The sequence below is a fragment of the Stegostoma tigrinum genome, chromosome 20, assembly GCF_030684315.1.
Source record: "Stegostoma tigrinum isolate sSteTig4 chromosome 20, sSteTig4.hap1, whole genome shotgun sequence".
In the NCBI taxonomy this organism is placed as follows: domain Eukaryota; kingdom Metazoa; phylum Chordata; class Chondrichthyes; order Orectolobiformes; family Stegostomatidae; genus Stegostoma; species Stegostoma tigrinum.
In genome coordinates, this window is record NC_081373.1 from 37739369 (window position 1) to 37761758 (window position 22390).

At 41.4% G+C, this 22390-nt stretch overlaps 1 protein-coding gene across 8 annotated transcripts in view; it reads right to left on the bottom strand.

The window, feature by feature from the left end:
• Positions 1-22390, bottom strand: part of LOC125462069 (serine/threonine-protein kinase 32C) — a 290855-nt gene that overhangs the window by 256294 nt on the left and 12171 nt on the right. The window contains exons 1-2 of one of the 8 annotated variants that reach the window (XM_059653105.1): positions 19271-19321; positions 15600-15700 (exon numbers count right to left, since the gene is read on the bottom strand). The exons of 6 other annotated variants lie outside the window; for them this stretch is intronic. The gene's annotated coding sequence lies outside the window, so the exon portion shown is untranslated. Of the gene's footprint in view, positions 1-15599; positions 15701-19270; positions 19322-22390 lie in introns of those variants that run through there. One more of the 8 variants, XM_048551555.2, reaches the window with a different exon arrangement.

The window sequence follows — 22390 nt, forward strand, 5'->3', positions numbered from 1 at the left end:
AGCAGCATCTCAGGAGCACAAAAGCTGACGTTTCGGGCCTAGACCCTTCATCAGAGAGGGGGATGGGGAGAGGGAGCTGGAATAAATAGGGAGAGAGGGGGAGGCGGACCGAAGATGGAGAGTAAAGAAGATAGGTGGAGAGAGTATAGGTGGGGAGGTAGGGAGGGGATAGGTCAGTCCAGGGAAGACGGACAGGTCAAGGAGGTGGGATGAGGTTAGTAGGTAGCTGGGGGTGTGGCTTGGTGTGGGAGGAAGGGATGGGTGAGAGGAAGAACCGGTTAGGGAGGAAGAGACAGGTTGGACTGGTTTTGGGATGCAGTGGGTTGGGGGGAAGAGCTGGGCTGGTTGTGTGGTGCATTGGGGGGAGGGGACGAACTAGGCTGGTTTAGGGATGCAGTAGGGGAAGGGGAGATTTTGAAACTGGTGAAGTCCACATTGATACCATGTGGCTGCAGGGTTCCCAGGCGGAATATGAGTTGCTGTTCCTGCAACCTTCGGGTGGCATCATTGTGGCAGTGCAGGAGGCCCATGATGGACATGTCATCTAGAGAATGGGAGGGGTAGTGGAAATGGTTTGCGACTGGGAGGTGCAGTTGTTTGTTGCGAACTGAGCGGAGGTGTTCTGCAAAGCGGTCTCCAAGCCTCCGCTTGGTTTCCCCAATGTAGAGGAAGCCGCACCGGGTACAATGGATGCAGTATACCACATTGGCAGATGTGCAGGTGAACCTCTGCTTAATGTGGAATGTCATCTTGGGGCCTGTGATAGGGGTGAGGGAGGAGGTGTGGGGACAAGTGTAGCATTTCCTGCGGTTGCAGGGGAAGGTGCCGGGTGTGGTGGGGTTGGAGGGCAGTGTGGAGCGAACAAGGGAGTCACGGAGAGACCACTCCTTGACCTGTCTGTCTTCCCTGGACTGACCTATCCCCTCCCTACCTCCCCACCTATACTCTCTCCACCTATCTTCTTTACTCTCCATCTTCGGTCTGCCTCCCCCTCTCTCCCTATTTATTCCAGCTCCCTCTCCCCATCCCCCTCTCTGATAAAGGGTCTAGGCCCGAAACGTCAGCTTTTGTGCTCCTGAGATGCTGCTTGGCCTGCTGTGTTCATCCAGCCTCACATTTTATTATCTTGTCTTGTATTCAAGTTGCTTTCAGTTAAACTAAAGCTAAATTATAAAGGAATAATAATATAGTTGAGGTTACAGTTGGTTATTGTCTTTAGGGATTAATCTAGAAAATAATTAACTAATATATGAAATGCAAGATGAAGAGTATTATGAAATGATTTGTGCACTATTTTGGTCAGTATTAAGTTAGCAAGTCAATCAATGTTTGAATATAAATTATATCCCATGGGTATTCCTAGAGTAGCATCTTTAATGTTGATTTTTTCATGTGCTCTTATGAAGTAAGAATATTAGCTCTGGAAATGGATCCTTTCCAGTTTTGGTACCTATAATTGACTGACTGGCATAGCTCCGTCCTTAGTTACTTGCAGGTTTTGATTCAGCTGATCTACTATCTGCTGTCAAAGCATTTTCTCTGTTGTCTAGCCTATAGGATGCCATAAGACCATAAGATGTAGTTCCACAATTAAGCCTTTCAGCTTTTTCAAGTTTACTCCATCATTCCATCATGGTTGGTACGTTTCTTAACTCCATGCTCTGCCTTCTCCCAACACCTCTTGATCTCCTTACTAATCTAGAACCCATCTATCTCTGTTTTAAATACACTCAGTGGCTTGGCCTTCACATCCTTTTGAGGCAATGAATTCTACACATTCACCACCTCTGGCTGAAGAAATTTCTCCTCATCTCAGTTCTAAATGGCTATCCTTTCACTGAGGCAGTGTCTTCAGGTCATAGTCTCTCCTACCAGTGGAAACACCTTCTCCACATCCATTCTATCCAGGCCTCTTGGCATTCTGCCAGTCTCAATGAAACCTCCCCTCATCCTCAAAACTCAATCAAGTTCAGACCAGTGTCCTCAGCTGCTCCTCGTTCAACAGCCCCGGATCATTCTCAGTAATTCCTCTGGACTGCCTCCAATGTCAGCACCTCCTTCCTTAGATACAGGGCCCAAAACTGCTCACAGTATTCCAATGCAGTCTGCCCATAGCCTTATACAGCCTCAGCAGTACATTCTTGCTCATGTATTCCAGCTCTCTCAAAATTAATGCTAACATTGCAATTGCCTTCTTAACTGTCAACTGAATCTGCATGCTAACCTTAAGCGAATCCTGAACAAGGATTCCCAAGTCTCTTTGTGCTTCAGATTTCCAGCTCCTTTCTCTATTTAGAAAACAGTGCACACCTCTATTCTTCTTACTGAAGTGCATAACCTCTTTCCCACATTGTATTCCATCTGCTACTTCTTTGCCATTCACTTAGTCTGTTCAAGTTGTTGTGCAGCCTTCCTGCTTCCTCTACACTACCTGTCCCCACATCTGTCTTTGTGTCATGTGCCACTGCTGTGTCATTATTTCCCTATCAGCTCATGTATCAGCAACACCAGGAACTTCCTGCACTGAGTATTTACTTACTGAGTCCTCCAAAAGTTTCTCTTCAGCTTCCTCTTCATCCTCATCTACACACTGCCCCTTGGCAACATTATTTGAAGATACGGAATGTGTGTTCATGACACCTAAATCAATCTTTCAGATCATTCCACTGCTTCCATAGCATCAGATTGTTTGATGAACATCCTGTCTTGAATAAAAAAAATTCTCAAAGATTCATGAGTCTTTACAACTTTTGTCCTTAAGAGACAATGTAGGCAGAGTCCTTGAACACTTTTAAGGCAGAGGTAGGTCATTTTTTTGACAAGCAAGTGGTGGTAAAAGTCCATTGCAGGTAGGCAGGAATGTCATGCGATCAGTCAGCCATAATCTTATTGAATGGCAGATCAGGCTCAAGAGATTTACTGACCCACTCCTGCACTTAATTTGTATGTACATAACCATAATTTCTCTCTTTAAAACAGTCAGAAGGCTAAAGCCATTGTTTACAAACTCAACCAGAAACTCTACTCTGCTCCCCAGCCATTGTGTCCAGTTGAAAATTGTTTACAACTGAGTCCTGCTCCATTTTTCTAAACAACGTTGAAAATACACAGGGGTGAAAGGAAAAACTGCCCTGAAAGCCCCCAACAACCTGGAAATTTTCAGTCATGGAGGTGATCAAGGGGACAAAATTCACCCTCATATGTGGAACTGCCAGAATCTCTGACGTGCTGCTGATAGGCTCCCACAGAAACATACATATGAAGCAATTATCTTTGGAACAATACTGAGACTCAGAAAGAGAAACATGGAAGATTGTATTCGTTGATCTTTTGAAGACTTATGGTGAATGGAGGTCATAAGGAAGGAAATCAGAAAATGTGTGAGAATTCATGGAGCTGAGAAGTACATATGATTTTTACAGGGCTCATAAAAGAAGTGCCTGACAAGAGTCAGAAGCTGTGTGGCAAGAGTGAGGGTTTCAAAGCCAAAGCTGGATTGCACCAAGAAGGATAGACCTTGCCTCTGAGATTTTCACAAATGTTCTCGCTTAATAAGTGAGACAGGAAGCTCCATGGTCAATGATGTTTGCAGGTGACATTGAGCTACATGGTGGAAATGATGAGAACATGTCTAAGTATATGGAGGATGGAAAAAAAACACTGGAAGACAAGACTAAATCCAAGATACAATATGTAGACTGTTGGTGTGAGACGAGGAGAAAGACATTGGAGAGAACGTATAAAGATTATGATAAAGATGTGGAGAAAGTGAGTAGTTTCAATTACAAAGTTTCAGTTGCTGAGAAGATGTTAGTATGAAAATGAAACATCTGATTGAAGTTATTTTTATAAATGTATTCTTTCATGGGATATAGGTGTAGCTGTTGTTTATCATCCTAAATATGCTTGAACTGAGTGACTTGCTTTTCATTTCAGAGGATAGTCAAGAATCAACCATGTCATTCCACTCTGGAGTCACATGTAGTTAAGGATGGCAGATTTCCTTTCCTAAAGATCATTAGGTTTTTGCAACATCTAATACTTTCTAATACCCCTCTGGTATGGTGGGTAATTGTCAGTGAGAATTTTAGATTTGATTTCTTCCTGCTAATCAAGAGCCCTTTCTAGATGCTCAGGAATTTCAGCCCAGTTTACACTGAGCACTACTTCTTTCACCTAATCTCATTTTATGCTGGGTCCCCGGAATGCTGGTGCATCATCCATCACCATTTCCTCCAAGTCTCTTGCCAATTCATCCTTCCTTCTGATCTTAGGTCTTGTCTTTCTTGGCACTGAAATCTTCATCACTTAACCCGCTACATGCCCGTTCCCTCTCTCTGCAACAGATTATCATTTCAATCCTTTCTACTTTCTTTGATTACTGGATCCTGAACTTGACCTTCCTTGTCATTCCAAATATTAATACCCCTACTCATTGTTCTTATCTTCCTGACATTACCAGAAGTTTCTGCGCAATAACAATGACTCAAAACTACCTTGTAGATTTTTTTTTCATTTTCATTGATATGTTTCTATTCGACTACATTTCTTTGCACTGTAAAGGAGTTAGTAAGGTAGCGATAAAGTCATTGGACTAGTAATCCAGATGCTCAGACGAATGCATTGAACACACAAGTCCAAGTCCCAGCAAACAACTTGTGGAATAAAATCTGGGATTGTAAATCAGCCTAGGAAATAACAAGGCAATGAAGGAGAATGATCCACCAGCATTCTGGACAGGTATTAGAAATGCATTCACACATTGCAGTTTTCAGTTGCAAAGAATGGGTGCAGAAGATGGGACTAAACCATGAGGGATGATTTGCACTGCTCATGTTGTTTTTACTCTACAATCAAAAGTAAAATATTATAGTGAGAATGAATAAATCTTCAGGTAGAAAGCTTTGCACTATGTGGTTCAGGTACAACTGTTTCACATAATCACAGAAGTATCATACTTTGCCAATATGCCCTCAAACTATGCTCTGTTCCAAAATTATATCTCAGCAAGTCATCTGCTCACTCTGGATTCAGACCAAGAATGAAAATGAGCAAATGTGGGAACCAGCCATAAAGCAACTCTAGCCATTGAGTGCTAACAACATACAAGGATATAATTTTTAAAAAAGGAATATTAAAATAACGCAAATATTTGGAAGATGAGATCAGCCCATTAAATAACTGTTGCATTTTGTGGTGGTATTTATCCATCAAATCTACAAAAACAAAATGAATTCATTTATAAAATTTATGACATCAATTTAATTCAAATTAGAACCCACCATTATCACAGTGTACATAGGGACATCTGAACTGATAAACTCATTTCAATATCTGACTCATATCAATTGCTAAACATTACACACTATCATTTGCCAAGTTGATTCAGTTAGAGATGTAGCAACTGATATAAAATATCTTTGAAATGGTTTAAATTATTCTCTTAGTTACCACAGTAGCAATGTTGTAAGAGATGTCAGTGAAGAGGAAAGAATATTTTCTGTTTGTGGAACCCAATCAAGCATTCCCAGAACAAACCTAAATTATATGAATCCAACCCTTCTACACTGTTCTACCAGAACTAGCCCGAAAAGAAATGTAGGGCAATGTTTGTATTTCTTCATTGGATTTAACCTCAAAGACTCAGTAAAACTGTTGGCTTAGTGCTGGTAAATTTGTGCTGGTTTGTGCATTGTTGACTCACATCAGTGAGCAATCAAGTTGAAACTGCTCGAAATGATTAGCCTTGACCTAAAATTAATCAGAACGAAAGCATTCATTCAGTCCACCATCTGGGCTGGTTGCCAGCTTACTGAGATAAAAGAACAGTCCCTACACCCACCCACTTCTTTTCTGAATTGCTTTAAAATCTATTTCAACATAAGATGGCAATAAAACAAAACAATTCCAATGTCCATGCATTTCCAATGGGTAATGCTGTTAATTTTATCTCATCCAGAAATTGGCTACTGCATAATGCAATGCTGTCTTGATCTCACTTTGAAAGATACTTCTAGTACATTTTTGTTATTTACTTTTGATAAAGTGTGGAGCTTTCCCTCGCAGCAATATCAAACCGTTCAATCATCTGGGACTTGATGCCCTCAAGCTGAGCAAAAGTGTCATAATAAAAACTCTGTGGTAGTAAATTCTTTTCAACATGGCTTACATTATTTCACGCTCACAAAACAAACAGTTTCTAGTTAGTGTCCATCATTGGCTAGCAGGAAGCAGAGAGTAAGAATAAATAGGTCTTTTTCAGGCTGGCAAGATGTCATGTGGTGTGGCACAGGGGTTGGTGCTGAGGACTCAACTCTTCACAATTTACAGGGGGTCCCTAATTTACAAATGTCCAACTTATGAATGCTTGTACTTATGAATGTGATCCCCATGCATGGTCTATTAACAATAACTTTAAAGATCTGACAAACGAACACTGCCTTGCAATTATGAATGGCTATTTTAATTGTCCTGCATTGTGTTCAGACTTGCATACAAATCTAATCATGAGCTGACCCAAGAATGGAACCTGTTAGAAACTTGGTAGCTGCCTATATATAACTGATTTGGATGAAGAGACCATAGGTATGGTAGGTAAATTTATTGATGACATAATGATAGGTAGGAAAATGAGTTGTGAAGAGGACATTGGTAGCCTAAATAGATCAACTGAGTGAGGAAAGATCTGGCAAATGGATTGCAATGTGGGAAAGTGTAAAATTGCCCATTTTGGCAGGAAGAATAAAAAAGAAGCATGTAACCTAAATGGTGAGAGGTTGCAGAGCTCTGTGATGCCAAGAGATCTGGGAGTACCTGCGCATGAATCACAGAAGGTCATTGCACAAGTACAGCAAGTAATCAGAAAAGCTATTGGATTTTATCTTTTATTGTGAGGAGAATTGAATTTGACAGCAGAGAGTTAGCAGGACATTAGTGAGACCACATCTGATGGACAGGATTGATCACCATACCTATAGAGGGATGTTAATACATTGGAAGCAGTTCAGAGGAGTTTTACTAGACTAATGCCTGGAAGGAATGCATTGCCTTATGAGGAAAGTCGGGACAGGCTAGGCCAATATCCTCTGGAGTTTAGAACAGCCAGAAGTGACTTAATTTTTCTTCACTCTTGGGGCATGGGCATTACTGATTGGCCACCATTTATTGCTCGTCCCCAGCTGCCCTTAAACTGAATGGCTTGCTAGAACTTTTCAGACAGCAGTTGAGAGTCAACCAAAATGCTGTGGATCTGGAGTCACATGCAGGCCGGAGCACGTGAGGGTGGCAGATTTCCTCCTCTGAAGGAAATGAATGAACCAGATAGGTTTTTCCCTGGCAATCAACAATCATTTTATGGTCATCAGTAAATTCTTCATTCTAGACTTTTTTTTTAATTGAATTCAAATTCCACCATCTGCTGTGACGGGATTTGAACAAAGGTCCCCAGAAAATTAGCTGCAATTTTGTATTAATTGTCTAGTAATAATACTATTAGGCCAACACATTCCTCTATCAATTGCAAGGAGTTAACTGAAACATACAAGGCTCTGGTGGGACTTTACCAAGTGAAAGAATCTTTCCTCATGTGGTAGAATCTAGGACTCATGGTCATGGTTTAAAAATAAGGGCGTGCTCAAGATGAGAATACATTTTCTTCTCTTAGAGGATTCAGAGTCTTTGAAATTTCCTTCTTCAAAAGGCAGTGGATGCAAATTTTAAAAATATTTTTAAGGCAAAGGTAGACAGATTCTTGATTATCAAGGGAATGAAAGATAATCAAGGGTGGGCAAGAGTGGAGAGCTGAGGTTAAAAACCAGATCAACTGCAATCTTATTCAATGGCACAGCAAGCTCAAAGGGTCATGTGGTCTGTTCATGTTCTTTAATTGTCTGTTGATATCATCATCATCATCATCATCGTCGTCATCATCAAATGGATTTCTTTTGTAGAATTTTCACTAGCAAGGAGTCTAACTAACATTGCAAACATTCAAGCATAGCAAATGCATACAGTGAAGATGGAGCAAATGGATATTTCCTACATTAGCAAGTAGCGTAGCTTACGGGTATGTGTTAGGTCAATGCTGAGTTTATTATATCCAAGATGAATATGGGAACCAAAAGAATAATTTAAGCATTTCCTGACCTGCCTTCCATTTCTGGTTGCAGCAGCAGCACGAGCGGGAGCTTGGAGCAGGAGCCTGTCGGGAAGCCGGTGAGTCACTGTTTTTGAATCTTTAAAAAGCTTATCTCGTGAATAGGCGGAGGTACGCTGAGCAGGAGCTGACACGGGACTGGTGAGTGAGTGAGGTAATATATTTGTGTGGTTGCGTTACCCGAAACATTACCCGGGTAATGTCTCCCACCCATCCTCCTCCTCTAATCAAAAAAAAAGGTTCTGTGTGCCTGATTGGTAAGGTAACAAGTTTATTTTGTATTCTTTATTTTTTAAGTCTTGGGAATTTAGAACAATGGGAATAGAGGTCAGGGCAGTTGAATGTTCCTCCTGCAGAATGTGGGAGGTAAGGGTCACCACTAGTGTCCCTGCTGACTACATCTGCGGGAAGTGCACCCAACTCCAGCTCCTCGAAAACCGCATTAGGGAACTGGAGCTGGAGCTGGATGAACTTCGGATCATTCAGGAGGCAGAGGGGCTTATTGAGAGGAGTTACAGGGAGGTAGTCACTCCTCATGTACAGGAAAAAGGCAGATGGGTTACGGTCAGGGGATGGAAAGGGAACCGGCAGGCAGTGCAGGGATCCCCTGTGGCCATTCCCCTCAACAATAAGGACACCGTTTTGGATACTGTAGGGGGGGGGGACCTACCAGGGGAAAGCAGTGGGGCACAGGTCTCTGGCATAGAGTCTGTCCCTGCTGCTCAGAAGGGAAGGGGGAAGAGGAGCAGAGCAGTAGTCATTGGGGACTCCATAGTTAGGGGGACAGATAGGAGGTTCTGTGGGGACGAGAAAGACTCATGGTTGGTGTGTTGCCTCCCAGGTGCAAGGGTGCGTGATGTCTCTGATCGTGCTTTTGGGATCCTTAAGGGGGAGGGGGAGCAGCCCCAAGTCGTGGTCCACATTGGCACCAACGACATAGGTAGAAAGAGAGATGGGGATTTAAGGCAGAAATTCAGGGAGCTAGGATGGAAGCTGAGAGCTAGGACGAACAGAGTTGTTGTCTCTGGTTTGTTGCCCGTGCCACGTGTTAGTGAGGCGAGGACTAGGGAGAGAGAAGAGTTGAACACGTGGCTATAGGGATGGTGCAGGACGGAGGGTTTTGGATTCTTGGATAATTGGGGCTCTTTCTGGGGTAGGTGGGACCTCTACAAGCAAGATGGTCTTCACCTGAATCAGAGGGGTACCGATATCCTGGGGGGGGGGGAGTTTGCTCAGGCTATTCGGGTGGGTTTAAACTAATTCAGCAGGGGGATGGGCACCAAAATTGTAGTTCGACTATAGAAAAGGTTGAGAGTAAGGTGGTCCGAAATAAAGTTTCAGGGAAGCAAGATGGCACTGGCAAGCAAGACGTTGGTTTGAAGTGTGTCGACTTCAGTACCAGGAGCGTACGGAATAAGGTGGGTGAACTTGCAGCATGGGTTAGTACCTGGGACTTCGATGTTGTGGCCATTTCGGAGACATGGATAGAGCAGGGACAGGAATGGTTGTTGCAGGTTCCGGGATTTAGCTGTTTCAGTAAGAACAGAGAAGACGGTAAAAGGGGCGGAGGTGTGGCATTGTTGGTCAAGGACAGTATTACAGTTGCAGAAAGGATGTTTGGGGACTCGTCGACTGAGGTAGTATGGGCTGAGGTTAGAAACAGGAAAGGAGAAGTCACCCTGTTGGGAGTTTTCTATAGGCCTCCAAATAATTCCAGAGATGTAGAGGAAAGGATAGCAAAGATGATTCTCGATAGGAGTGAGAGAGACAGGGTAGTTGTCATGGGGGACTTCAACTTCCAAATATTGACTGGGAACACTATAGTTCGAGTACTATAGATGGGTCAGTTTTTGTCCAGTGCGTGCAGGAGGGCTTCCTGACACAGTATGTAGATAGGCCAACAAGGGGCGAAGCCACATTAGATTTGGTACTGGGTAATGAGTCTGGCCAGGTGTTAGATTTGGAAGTAGGTGAGCACTTTGATGATAGCCATCACAATTCTGTTATGTTTACTTTAGTGATGGAAAGGGATAGGTATATACCACTGGGCAAGAGTTATAGCTGGGGGAAAGGCAATTACGATGAGATTAGGCTAAATTTAGGGAGCATAGGATGGGGAAGGAAACTGCAGGCGATGGGCACATTAGAAATGTGGAGCTTATTCAAGGAAAAGCTCCTGTGTGTCCGAGATAAGTATGTACCTGTCAGGCAGGGAGGAAGCTGTAGAGTGCAGGAGCCGTGGTTTACGAAGGAGGTGGAATCTCTCTTCAAGAGGAAGAAGAAGGCTTATGTTAGGATGAGATATGAAGGCTCAGTTAGGGCACTTGAGGGCTGCGAGGTAGCCAGGAAAGACCTAAAGAGAGAGCTCAGAAGAGCCAGGAGGAGACATGAGAAGTTGTTGGCGGATAGGATCAGGGTAAACCCTAAGGCTTTCTATCGGTATTTAAGGAATAAAAGAATGACGAAAGTAAGATTAGGCCCAATCAAGGATAGTAGTGGTAAGTTGTGTGTGGAGTCAGATGAGATGGGGAAGCGCTAAATGAATATATTTCAACAGTATTCACTCTAGAAAATGACAATGTTGTCGAGGAAAATACTGAGATACAGGCTACTAGACTAGGTGGGATTGAGGTTCACAAGGAAGAGGTATTAGAAATCCTTCAGAAGGTGAAGATAGATAAGTCCCCTGGGACGGATGGGATTTATCCTCGGATCCTCTGGGAAGCCAGGGAGGAGATGGCCGAACCTTTGGCATTGATCTTTAACTCGTCATTGTCTACAGGAATAGTGCCAGATAACTGGAGGATAGCAAATGTGGTTCCCCTGTTCAAGAAGGGGAGTAGAGACAACCCTGGTAATTATAGACCAGTGAGCCTTTCCTCAGTTGTTGGCAAAGTGTTGGAAAAGATTACAAGGAATAGGATTTATAATCATCTAGAAAAGAATAAATTGATGAGGGATAGTCAGCACGGTTTTGTGAAGGGAAGGTAGTGCCTCACAAACCTTATTGAGTTCCTTGAGAAGATGACCAAACAGGTAGATGAGAGTAAACTGGTTGATGTGGTTTATATGGATTTCAGCAAGATGTTCGATAAGGTTCCCCACAATAGGCTATTGTACAAAATGCGGAGGAATGGAATTGTGGGAGATATAACAGTTTGGATCGGAAATTGGCTTGCTGAAAGAAGACAGAGGGTGGTAGTTGATGGGAAATGTTCATCCTGGAGACCAGTTACTAGTGGTGTACCACAAGGGTCGGTGTTGAGTCCACTGCTGTTTGTCATTTTTATAAATGACCTGGATGAGGGCGTAGAAGGAAGGGTTAGTAAATTTGCAGATGACACTAAGGTCGGTGGAGTTGTGGATAGTGACGAAGGATGCTGTAGGTTGCAGAGAGACGTAGATAAGCTGCAGAGCTGGGCTGAGAGGTGGCAAATGGAGTTTAATGCAGACAAGTGTGAGGTGATGCACTTTGGTAGGAGTAACCAGAAGGCAAAGTACAGGGCTAATGGTAAGATTCTTAGTAGTGTAGATGAGCAGAGAGATCTTGGTGTCCATGTACACAGATCCTTGAAAGTTACCACCCAGGTTGACAGGGCTGTTAAGAAGGCATACAGTATTTTAGCTTTTATTAACAGAGGGATCGAGTTCCGGAACCAAGAGGTTATGGTGAAGCTGTACAAAACTCTGATGCGGCCGCACTTGGAGTATTGTGTACAGTTCTGGTCACCGCATTATAAGAAGGATGTGGAAGCTTTGGAAAGGGTGCAGAGGAGATTTACTAGGATGTTGCCTGGTATGGAGGGAAGGTCTTACGAGGAAAGGCTGAGGGACTTGAGGCTGTTTTCATTAGAGAGAAGAAGGTTGAGAGGTGACTTAATTGAAACATATAAAATAATCAGAGGGTTAGATAGGGTGGATAGGGAGAGCCTTTTTCCTAGGATGGTAACAGCGAGCACAAGGGGACATAGCTTTAAATTGAGGGGTGAAAGTAAGGGAATGGAATGCTTTGCCTGCAACGGTAATAGATTCGTCAACTTTAGGTACATTTAAGTCATCATTGGATAAGCATATGGACATACATGGAATAGTGTAGGTTCGATGGGCTTGAGATTGGTATGACAGGACGTCACAACATCAAGGGCCAAAGGGCCTGTACTGTGCGGTAATGTTCTAAGTTCTGTATGTTCTATGTTCATAGGATAGCATAGGAGAATATGCATAGGTCTTAAAGCAAATACAGTTCAATGTGGACAACCTTCCAGGTGACATCAGGCACAAAATTCCATTCCTCTATTTTTCTCACATATCCATTGCACCCAATTATTTCTCTCATCATTGGTGCAAATCCGGTATTTGCAGAGACCTTCAGCCATGTGCCAAATGGATTACCTAAATCAACCTCCTCCTCTGTCCCCAGCAAAACAAATGGCAATATTGAGCAAATTTGATTCACTGTGCGTGATGCTTGAGCTACATATAAGCAACTTAGACTTGAATGCAGGAAGGTTGATGCGTAAGTTCACAATGATGTGAAAATTGCTGGGGTGGTAAATAGCGAGGAGGATAACCTTAGATTACATCTAAGGAGGACATAGACTAGCTAGTCACATGGACTGATCAGTGGCCAATGGATGTGGATAAGTGTGGGGTGATTCATTTGGACAGGACAATGAATGCTAGGACCATAGGAAGCACCAAGGATCGGAGAGGCTTTGGTGTGCATGTCCAATGGCTGCTTAAGGCAGCAGGTCAGGTGCATAAAGAGGTTAAGAAGACATGTGGGATACAACTTTATTAGCTGAGGTATACAATGTAAGAGCAGGAAGGTGATACTGAGCTGTACTGAACAGGCCACAGCTGTTATGAGCAGTTCCAGAATCTACATTATGTGAGGCGTTTGACTGTAATTGAGAGGGTGCAGAGGAGATTTACCCAGATTTCACCTGGGCTGGAGGATTTTAGTTTTGAAGAGAAATTATCAGAATGGGGCAATTTTCCTTTTGAGCAGAGGAAACTGAGAGGGGACATGATTGAGATGTACAAAAGTATGAGGGGTGTCAACAGGAAGGAACTTTCCCTTGGCAGAGGGATCAATGACCGGGCATAAAATTAAGGTAAGGGGGCAGGAAGTTTATGGCGGATGTGATGATAAACAATTTTCACCCAGAGGGTGGTGGGCATGTGGAACTCACTGCCTGAATAGGTGGTAGGGGTCAGAAACCCTCATAACATTTAAGAAGTATTTGGATGTGCACTTGCATTGCCAAGAGATATAAGGCTGTGGGCCAAGTGCTGGAAAATGGATTAGAATGGTCACGTGTTTATTTTTGACCGGCACAGACTCAATGTGCCAAAGGGCCTTTTTCTGTACTGTAAACCTCCATAATTCTATGATATTAAAAGCAGGCTGAGCAAACCAGATACTATAAAGACTATGGGCCCTGACGACGTACCATCTGTCATACTGAAGACCTGTGCTCCAGAACTAGTTGCAGCTCAAGCCAAGCTGTTCCAGTTGAGCTACAGTACTGGCATTCACTCAACAATGTGGAAAAAATACTCAAGCTTGCCCAGTCCACAAAAAGAAGGTCAAATCTGGCCAGTTGCTGATACATTGCTCTACTCTCAATCATCTGCAAAGTGATGGAAGTTGTTGCTGAGAGCATTATCAAGTGACACTTTAAAAAACCTGCTCAGTGATTCAGTTTGTAATCTGCCAAGGCCACTTGACTTCTGGCTTCATTGCTGTTTTGAACAAAATGTGGATAACAGAACCAAATTCTAGAAATGAGATATTAGTGACTACCTTTGGTATAAAAAGATCAGCAGACTGTGACATCAACCCCAGTAAACTGGAATCAGGATGGAAAATACCTAACACAAAGGCAGCTATTTGTGGTCATTGGAGGCCAATCAGCCTCAGGGCAACACATAAGTTATTTTCCATATCAACTCGTTCAGAGATGTTAATTCTGAAGCAGGTAGGACTTGAGCCTGAGGCTCCCAGCTCAGAGTTGGAATACTACCACTACATCACAACAGCCCCTTTAGGTTTCTCAGGGTAGTGACCTAGGCCTAACCATTTTGGTCGCTTCGTCAATTTCTTCACCATAAGATCACAAGTGGAGGTATTTGCCAATGATTGCACAATGATCCATTTCATTTGTGATAATGAAGTTGCCTGTGCAGGTATACAGCAAGACTTGGATAACATTCAGGCTTGAGCAAACAAATGAAAAATAACATTCCTGCAAGGCAAGTGCCAAGCAATGATCATGTCCACCAACTAAGAATTTAATGATCTCCTTTCGACACTCAATAGCATTTCCGTCATGGAATGCCTCACAATCAACAACATTAGGAGTTACCACTAATTAGAGATTTAACTGGACCAGCTATTTAAATACTGTAGCTACAAAATCATGTCAGAAGCTGGGCAGCAGAATCAATCCCAATCCTAACATGCATACTTTGGACTCAGTCTTTTAGCCCATTGGCATAACTTTACTGCTCTTATCAAGTGAACATCAGAAAAGGTTTCCCCCACTTAATTACATAATACACCTTTATTAGACTGCATGGCTCTAACCTACCAGCTTACACGTAAATCAAAATAACCAGGTTAAAAGACTGAGGAGAGCAACATTACAGAAATAAAATATTATTTGATCTTCCATTTAATCAAAGGAAAGTTAAAACTTTTCTTTCCTTTCATATAACTGCATTTTCTGCTGGTTTCCTACTTTTGTATTTTTTATTCTATGTATTCATTTACTTTTTAACTTTTCGACATTTTTTACCTGTTTTGCTCAATGGCAGTTCTCTTGTTTACAATTCCATGTTCGGTTTCAGAGGTGTTCTCTCTTTTGGTGTCTCCCACTTAATTGATTTAAATCTTTTACCTGTAGTGCATTTTCCACATTGTCCACTGTATAGACTTCTGAGGCGTAATGTCTAACTGTATTTGTATTCATTAGTGGTTGGGGAAGGCACTGAAGAGGAAATTGGAGTTGCGAGCAATAAAGATACAACTGTAATTATGGGATAGGAAGAGGCAATAAATACTGACCAGCCAGCGAAGCCCATGTCCCATGAGTGAATAAATACCCATTTCTATGTCAATTGTAGTTGCTTCATTTTATCTACTTTTATTTTCTATTGCCCTTCATTATGTTCAGATTTATTCTTTTGTGTATTTTCATTCATGTTCATTTTAATCAACTGTTATTGTACTTAAGGTCACAAATATCTAGTTCATGGTTTGTGTTGATACTTAGAACCATACAGTCATAAAGCACGGAAACAGGCCCTTTGGCCCAGCTTGTCCATGTTGACCAGATTTCCTAAACTGAACTAGTCCTATCTGCCTGTGTTTCACCCACATCTCTCTAAACCTGTCCAACGTCTTTTAAGACATTTAAATTACTTGTATATTAATTACCTGTACATCAACTAAATTACTTGTCCGAGGTAATTTTTAGTTCAGAGAAGATTAAGGTTCCAAAGGTAATTGCTGGAAAAGTTCAGCAGGTCTGCTAGCATCTGTGAAGAGAAAAACAGAGTTAATGTTTCAAGTCTGGTGACCCTTCCTCAGAACCTGCTGAACTTTTCCAGCAATTTTGTTTTTGTTCCTGATTTACAGCATCTGCAGTTCTTTCGGGTTTTATAAGGTCATTTAAATTCTGGCTTTAGGCACTGCTAGAACACCTAAACAAAAGGTTGCTCAAAGGGTGGTCTTTTTTTAATAGCCTGAAGAGATGGAACTACAAATCAGCATGTGGTCTAATCTAGCTAAGGAACTGGAGACAGAATATTTGTCATGTCTGCAAGAAGTACAGTGCAGAGGAATTCTTTTCGTTTGGGAACTTTGTATTGAATTACTTCAAAAGCATTTAAGAAATCCTAAAAGGCTGTAAAACACATTCACATCATCATATCAACGAAGAAATTATAAATGAGGGATAATTTATGTAAAAGTTAGTTTGAGGATAGCACACAGCAGCACACATCACTATGGAGTTGTTAGATCTTAAGTAGATTCTCTTAAGAGTCATCGAGCATTACAGCACAGAAACAGACCCTTCAGTCCAACCAGTTCATGATGGCCATAATCCCAAACTAAACTATTCCCACCTGGCAGCGCTTGGCCCATATGCCTCCAAACCTTTCCTCTTTATGAATTTATCCAAATGTCTCTTAAACATTGTAAGTCTACCCACATCCACCACTTCCTTTGGAAGCTCATTCCACACATGAACCACTCTCTGTGTCCTTTTTAAATCTTTTTCCTCTCTCTTTAAAAATATGCCCCCTCCTCTTGAAAGCCACCAGCATAGGGAAAAGACACCTGCCATTCCCTTTTTCTATACCTGTCATGATTTTAAAATGTTTTTATTTATCTCAACTTTTGCTGGAAAGATTATTCACAATTTGGATGTAATGTGGTTTACAGCTAACTGAGAGCAGATAACAAAAGAAAATGACAATTACACAGATCTGACCATAAACAGAACAAAACATTAATTTCATCATTGACTCACACAGAAGACTGGTGAAGCCTAATCTCAACTTGAATCTTACGTGGGAAGCTGGAAAACTGCCTGGTTTGAAGCTAGTGGGAGAATCTACATTGGTCCTTGCATGTCTTATTGCAAACTAAAATAATAAGTAGAATTATCGGCCTACTTATGAATTGTCCAAAGGTAAATAGCTTTAAATCTGATATTGTATTTTAAGAGAATTTTTGGGTGAAGAAGTAAATCTAAGTGCATAACATGTAATTACAAACCATATTAAGTCACTATTGCGTATCCTGTTTAAGTCTTTTTTAACACAACAAAATTTGTTCTGTTTTGCAAATGCAAGTGTAACCTAGCATAGTTCCATTTGTGAAAGTGAGGCACTAGAGCTCCTTTTTCAACATTAACAATTTGAAATTGGATTGTAACATAAATTTCCCCAACTGTAGTTCTGCCACCAAGTTCATATTAGACAGTAGTGGAGGGAACATCCAAGTGAAGTTTGAGTGAGATGTAGAAATACAGAGAGGTTCATCAACATAAGATCTCAACACATAACTGGATTGCAACACAGAAGAGAGAGAGAGGTTTTTTTGTGTTAAATGCTAGAAGTTTAAAATTACGTGCAATTCGCCTCCAACCTTCATTTGACCAATGCCCTGATTCATCTACCGTGTCCATTCACTCCCTCATATGCCAAAACGTTCACACTTCGTAACGGCACTGATCATTGAGACACATTGCAATACTCAGACAAGTTCTGCAGAGTGAGAATGTACTAGCCTTGCACTCTGGCTGCTGAGTAAGCAGGTTATACATTCAAATGTTACAACAGTGCCTACGCTGCAAAATTACTTCATTGGCTTTAAAGCACTGTGGAATATCCCAGAACATCAAAGATAAGCTTTGCCTTTTATTTATATTGAGTTAATTGAAAGATTAGCAAGCTCCATGCACTTTGCTCAGCTGAATATTTCAATGGAAACATGAGTCCGGTTGGGATATTTTTGAGATGGTAGCCTTCTCTGGCTGGTAAGTGTCAGTCTCACATAAAACCCAGACTTTTATCCTCACATGTGAGAAATTGGGAAAATTTTAAATCTGGTGCTTCTTTCATGTTTAAGTTAAGGATATACTGATGGAGCAAATTAAAGAATTCTTCACTGCATCTAACCTTTGCCATTTCTTGCCAGAAGAGTTTCAAATTTGTAATTAATTCTAATGTTGATATCACTAATGATAAAATTGCATTCTATCATTGGCACAGATCTTCTGGCCTCTGAATGGTTTGTCACAAGTATGTAAAACCCAAGATGTGCATCAGTTCCCTGCGAAGGCCCCAATGTGCTGAACCCAATGGTACTGACTAGGAAATTTGAACTTCTGAAAGGCAATTCCCCCACTCTCCAGAGTCCTCTGCAAAGTAGACGGTCTTGTGGACAGTGAAAATATTATCTCAGAGTACAACAGGACCTTGATCAGATGGACCAATCAGCTGAGGATTGGAAGATGGAGTTTACTTTAGATAAATGCGAGGTGTCGCATTTCGGTCAGGCAAACCAGGACGGACCTCTACACTTAATGGTAGGGCCATGGGTAGTGTTGTTGAACAGAGGTCTAAGGGTACAGGTGCACAGGTCCTTGAAAGTGGAGTCACAGCCGGACAAGGTGGTGAAGAAGGCGTTTGTCACACTTTGCTCCATTCGTCAGAACTCTGAGTATGGGTGTTGAGATGTCATGTTGTGGCTGTACAAGACATTGGTGAGGCCACTTTTGGAATACTACATACAATTCTGGTTGCCTTTCGATAGGAAGATGTTGTGAAACTTGAGCGGGTGCAGAGAAGATTTAAAAAGATGTTGCCGGAACTGGAGGGTTTGAGCTATAGACAGAAGCTGAATAGGCTGGGACAATTTTCCCTGGAGCATCAGAGACTGAGGGGTGACTTTACAGAAGTTTATTAAATCATGATGGGCATGAATAGGATAAATAGTCAAGGTCTTTTTCCCAGGGTAGGGGAGTCAAAAACCAGAAGGCACAGATTTAAGGTGAAAGATTTAAAAGTGACTTGAGGTGCAATGTTTTTCACACAGAGTGATGCATGTCTGAAATGAGCTGCCAGATGTGGAGACTGGTACAATTACATCAGTTAAAAGGCATCAGGATAGTTAAATGAATGGGAAAGATTTAGAGGAATACGGACAAAATGCTGGCAAATGGGACAAGGTCAGATTGGGATATCTGGTGGCATGGACAAGTTGGACTGAAGGGTCTGTTTCCATGCTGTATGACTCCATGATTATATAACAGCTGTGAGGTACCTATCTATATAGTTACCCAAAATGTGAAAAGAAGAATAAACTTGGTCTAATTCCGAGGTAACAACAAAATTGACTCCTCAATCACTCATACAGATGCCACCAACAATCCTCTTACATGCTCAACTTTCCCACAACTCAACCGAGTGAAATCCCCAGACTATCTGTTCCGACCTTGCTAATGCCCAACCATCCTGCAACCCAACCCGACTAGCCCTGACCTGACTAATCTTCGCAACCCATGTCACCCATCTCACCTAGCCAGTAAAACTTACCAAACAGCAGTTAATGTGGTAAAAAGGGGGTGTGGGCTGTCTTGACCCCACTCCATTGCAATCTTATGGTCCTCTCCACAGGGAACTCTGCACTCTGTATTTCTAGAGAGGCCAGGTTCAGAAAACCTGTCAAGAAGTGCAGAGCCGTATCTAAGGAAGAAAGTTAAAGTGGAGTAGCAGTCCAATAATGTTGAGTCCAGTCCTCACACAATACAGTCCAATGTATGTCAATTTCAGTTTAAACAATAGGTGCATTGAATGCGATATGAGAAAATAAATAAATTGTTGTTTCAAATCACAAAATGTAAATACAATCACATTTAATAATTTATTAATTTATCATTAGTAGAGGGTATAATAGCCAAGGAGCATAGATCTAAGGAATGAGGTAGATGGCCAAAAGGAGATTTAAGGAGAATTTTCACAGTGACCTGTTTGGTGAGAATTTGGGACACACTGCCTGAAAGGTAGAGTTAGAAACTCTTGTAACATTTAAGCAGTGTTTAGATATTCACTTGCATTGCCATAGCTGCCAGGGCAATGGACCAAAGCTGGAAAATGGGACTCCTGAGATGCTGCTTGGCCTGCTGTGTTCATCCAGCTTCACAATTTGTTATCTTAAATGGGACTATGGAGTCAGGTCTTTGATATGCATGGACATGATGGGTAGAATGAACTCTGTGTTGTAAATGTCTATGAGTTTATGAAATTGTTAATAAAAATGGTTTAACAGCACTCTGAGCACAAAAGGTTTGCACTATCATTTAGTATTGTTATCTGAGAAAGTCAGCAGGAGATCAGAGTTTATCAAAATTTGTGAACCGTATAATATGGTGCACAAATCTAGTTGAAGGTTTTAAAGCAGTCATGTACATGCTGAATGTTCATTTATGGGCTTCCATAAACATTTATTTAGGTTCCATACATAGGCCATCAGAGAAAATAAAAGCATCTAAAATTAGATGTGATCTTGGCAAAATTGGTTCATAGATCAGTGCTCAAGAGGAGGGATAAATAGAATTTATTATGATGGTCAGGACATGATAAATGATGCTCCTCAGGAAACAGCACACGGGCCTCTACATCTTCATTAGACATATGAACAACCTGGATGGAGGAATAAACAGCAGTTTAAACAAGTCTACAGATGATATTCAGCGAGGAGACATAATAGATTATATTTATGGCAACAGAAAGTTTCTAAGGGACATGGACAGGTTAACTGAATTGAACAAAATGTGACAGATGAGGTTAACTCTTGGAAATGTGAGGCCATTCATCTTGGACACATGGCTGAAAGATTAGTAGACTTTCTGAATAGTGGACAACTAGGAGCTTTGGAGTAGCATTGAGAATTGGTTGTGAACTAACAACTAGTGCACAGATTTTTTTAAAAAAGTAATAAAAATGTTAATACAATGTTGACCTTTATCTCAAAGGAGCCTAGAATATAAAAAAAAGTTATACTCCAGTTGTGTAGAACTTTGGTTAGACTCTATCTCACACATGGAGTTCAGTTTTAGAAACCATGGGTAAAACAGAGCAGCTTTTTAGGAATACTACAAATTTACAAGTGACACAGGAGTGAAAATGGTTACATTACAGGGAAGAGTTGCATAATCATACTATGAGTCTCTTCAGTATAGACCATTGTGAGGTTGTTTTAACTGAAAAATAAGAAATGACACAAGGAACAGGGTCGGAGTGCTAGGAGTCACATTGTTTCTGAGTCCAAGCTCCAAGCCATATGAGTACCAGTGAGGTAATGCGATTTTTAAAACTGAAGTTGCTAATTAATTCAGGGAAGAGTTCAGTGCCCAACTAACTAGTACCAAGAGCAGCCTGAAGCTGGTTTCCCCATCACAGAGATTGACTCTAAGAAGCAAACAGCAGCTATTACTGGGCTTTCTGGTGGCTTGAAGAATGCAGCAGAAAGGAGAGCAGAGGGATAGCAGTCTCACAATTTAACAAACTGTTCTAAATGCACACTCAGGCACTTAAGCAATGGCAATTTTGTGCCATTACATGGGCACCTCAATTTGACCTTTTTTATACCTACACATGATATTTGATCAATAGCCACCATGAATAATGGAAAAACTCAGCAGATCTGGCATTGAACAACACCGTTCTGAAGAAAGGTCACTGGACCCAAAACTTTAATTGCACTTTTTTCCACAGATGCTATCAGACCTGCTAAGATTCTCCAGCAATTTCTGTCTTTGTTTCTTATTTCCAGCATCAACAGTTCTTTGTTTTTTTATGAATAATCGCTCCCTACAGTGGTGCAATCATATGTCCCTGACCATTCACTCATCCCCATTTTTAATATTGAAAATTTAATTCTATCCCCCCTCGATCTGTCCCAGAGAAACCAGAAGACTGATACACCATCCAAGTGTATGATTTTACAATGCATGTCCACACTTGACCTTGTCTGCACTAGCGATTCAAAGTCTGGCTCAGACAATCCATTTCGTCCGAAGGAGAATTTGTGAACAGAGGAGCTCAAACTTAAGTTAGACCTCGGCCATTTGGGTGAGAAATCAGGAAAATATTTTCACAGATAGGGTAGTGGAAAACTGGAATTCCCTGACTCCCAAATGGTTGCGGATGTTGGATTTCAGTTGGAATTTCCAGACTGTGGTTGACAGAATTTTAATGAGTAAGGTTAGCAAGGGGTACTGCCATAACACTGGTTAACTCACTTGAGATTCAATTCAGGCCTCATAATTAAATAGCAAAATAAACTGAACACCTGCTTATACATTCCTGAAATTTATTCCTGCACTTTTAGATAAAAAAAAGTGGGTCTACGCTCAGTTTTTAGAAATGTATGTGCTCTGATCCCAAAACTAGAAAGATATAAGCATACACTCTAAATAAAGGCCTTCATCTTTAAAACGTTCAAATTTAGATGTAAATAAAATTATATTTTATGTGGATTGGTTTTATGATGAGAAAAGCATTATTTGCTTTTTGTGCAACGTCTCCTAGAAGGTAAAACTGAAACTGGGAATAACTGAAAGATGGGAGTCAGTTTCTCGATTCACCATTACAGTTCAAGAAATGGCTTGTGACCTGAGATTGTTTTGGAAATAAAAGTTGAAGCAAAAAGTA